At 28.0% G+C, this 3215-nt stretch overlaps 1 protein-coding gene across 2 annotated transcripts in view; it reads right to left on the reverse strand.

The window, feature by feature from the left end:
- Positions 1–769: 769 nt before the first annotated feature.
- The window catches only part of LOC100212865 (uncharacterized), a 16995-nt gene continuing 14549 nt past the window's right edge, over positions 770–3215 (reverse strand). For both annotated transcript variants that reach the window (XM_065800423.1, XM_065800422.1), the window contains one exon: positions 770–1114. The gene's annotated coding sequence lies outside the window, so the exon portion shown is untranslated. The remainder of the gene's footprint in view (positions 1115–3215) is intronic.

Below are 3215 nucleotides of genomic sequence, written 5' to 3' on the forward strand. Positions count from 1 at the left end.
CTTCATCTTCCAGGTTTTAAGAGTTAAGCCCAAGAGATAAATTTGTAAACGATGTTTACAAATTTATCTCTTGGGCTATAGATAAATTTGTAAATGCGGTAATGGTAGAGCGCTCGCTTTATAAGCGAGAGGTTCAGAGTTCGATTTCCACCACGTCCCTGGTAGTGCCTCGCTCAACTTGTTTCTCCGCGCAGCGGCCTTGTTCGTCAAGGCTCGTGTTTCGAATTTATATAGTTGGGAGAGGGTTATAACCACAAGAAGCATCCTCATCTGTAGTGGTCTTCTTGGCCTTGGGGAGGTGAATTACAAAAAAAATAATAATAATAAAAACGAGTTGGATTCACATTAAGGAAAACATTTAACATAACGTGAGGTTTATTCTATTAAACATTGAACATCTGAATAAGGAAATCAAATAACTTACCGAACGTTATATATTTTCAGAAAATCTTTGATATAAAAAAAATCAGAAGAATTACTACGGGTACCCATCAGTGAAAAATGCTACCCGGGCAATAACTAACGGGTGGGCACCCGGGTGCCCGTCAACAGTCTCAACTACTTTGTAATCACACAAAAAATTTCGTATTACTTTGACACACGAAAAGTTCCATACTACTTTGTCAAACAACCAATAAGAATTTTTACCGTGTGCTGAATCCGTTAAGTCGTATTATTGAAAAATCGTTGTGAATCATTAAAACTGGACAAATACTAATTTTTTTATTGAACTTAAAGTATTATCTCAAAAACTCTAAAAAAAGATAACATATTTATGAACGAAATAAATATACTCAATAAATATACATATTAAAATCTAATTCAAAAACTGCGGGAATATTTATTTTTACAAATAGCGTAAAATATTAACTATTAACATTAACAAATTAATATTAACATTTAGAACTATTAGCGGCAAAATAACTATTTAAAATTGAATACAAATAAAATTTTTCTTTCAATTGTAAAATGGTATAAAAACAAACGCAAAAACTAGATAAAAGATATCATATACATGTGATATTTATCCTAATTAATTAAGAACTCACATATTATTATAACTTTTTTACATTAACGAAATAACAACGTCCAATTCAAACGTCGTCGCGAAAACCTTAAAATAAAAAGTGCAACAAATAAATTAACACTAGAAATATTTTAATTTACAATAAATGATTGAATAATTAAAAGCATCGAATGTGAATCGAATCGCTAATATGTTCCCTTATTGGCTTTATTGTGTTGTAATCTTTTAGAAAAGATGAAATCAGAAAATACAAACGGTATATTAGGAGTAAGAAAATTAGTTTTCAAATGAAATTTTCTTAGAAAGTTTTCTTGAGTCGATATATACACTTTTACCACTACGCTAGATTTTTATATTTTATAATTTATAGGTTATTGGTCTCAAAACCGTAAGTAATTTTTAGAGGTTTTCAATTATTGTTATTTCAGGCTTCTTAAACCAGTAAGTTGACGCTAAAAAGTCGATAAAATTATATTAAAAACCGGTTCTTTTTTTGTTTTTTGATTTTTTTTTTTAAAGCTATAAAAGCATTTTAAAATGATTTTATAACAACCTATCTTAGATTAGAAAAAATTTGCAAAAAATACATCAAATTTTAGAAGTATCCTTTTAGATTAAATTCAGTTAACAAATATCATTTGTCTGCTAACTTGTTTAAATTGAGACATCTTGTCAAAACATTGATTTATTGAATTTAAATAGTTTAATATAGAAAATACAAAATAAAAAAGTTTTGCTTTCAAATGAGCCTGCAAATAACAAAACTTCATTTGGTAAAATTTATATTTGTGGAGAATAGTTCATTGATTTAACTGATAAAAACATATGGTTCCTGGATTCAGTTTAAACATAAATTCTTATTTGACTTAGACATATTTTTTAGCCATACAATTAAATGTGTTAATTAGCCATACAATTAATAACTTTAAAAGTAAAAAAATAATTCAATTTATTTAATAAAAATAAAGCACTTAAACAAATTTACTGATACAATAAATTACAAAGATGAAGAAGTGAAGTAAAAAATATACGTCTCATTAAACATTTTTAGTACAAAGGAACTTATTGTCAAAAAAGCAATTTTTTTTTGTACAAAGAACTCGTTGCTAAAAGAGCAATTTTTCGGCAAGCATGCTAAACACATCCAGCTTTGACATTTAAAATTTTCGCATGTCAACTATTGGTTATTTTCACTTGTTGAATTTTTTTAGTCTTTTCTCCAATGCTTGTTGCTTGGATTGAAACTCCAATGGCTGATTATTTTGCATAGGCTTAAGTGAAAATCTCTCATTCTTCTGGTCTTCAGCCTGTTTGAGTATGTTTAGCGTGTAAGGTAAGGTTTAGCATGTAAGGTAAATTGAGATACAAGTCCTTCAGGTTGCTAACTATGAAATTTTACCTCTTTGTAGTGTTGACATGATCAACTTGTAACTGTTCTTTTAATGCAGATTCTAGATTTTAGAGAGATTCTAGATTCTTTCTTGAATAGCGGTTCCCATTAAATCAACATTTACTTTCGGATTTATCACAATTACTGATAAAAACTGATTGATTGAGACAAGCGTTTGGTGAAACTTGTGAACATATAAAATAGAAGTGTAAACAGCTCGTCGCGTTGGTTTGACAAGGTTCTAACTGAAATTTTTATATTAGGAGAATTTAGAAAAAAATCTTTTACCTTTTTTTAATGTTTAATAAAAACTATTTATATTATTGTTATTTTATTTGTTTTTGTTCTTATTTTAGTTGATGTGTAAAAATACATAAGTAAACAAATATACATAATCATGTAAATATTTTTATTTGACATTAAAAAAAAAAAAAAAAAAAAAAAAAAAAAAAAGAAGAAGATTTATCTGCTATTCTCCTAATATAAAAAAAATCAGTTCGAACCTTGTCAAACCAACGCAACGAACTGTTAACAGTTTGAGCAGATTTTGATGGTTAAAATATTTCTGCAATTTGCAACTTAGATTTGTATGTTTATATTTAATGCAAACAACCCAGTGTTTTGAAATCCAAAATTCCAGACACTAGACGCAGAGCTTTCATTGATGTTTGCTTAAACATAAGAAAACCAATTTTAGAAAAGTTAGTTTTGACAAAAATGATAAAATACTGTATTGCCGTCTGATTAAATTGCCAATAAATAGGTTGGTTCCTATGCCACAGAATGACACACACTAAT

The sequence above is a fragment of the Hydra vulgaris genome, chromosome 06 (assembly GCF_038396675.1).
Source record: "Hydra vulgaris chromosome 06, alternate assembly HydraT2T_AEP".
NCBI classification, from domain to species: domain Eukaryota; kingdom Metazoa; phylum Cnidaria; class Hydrozoa; order Anthoathecata; family Hydridae; genus Hydra; species Hydra vulgaris.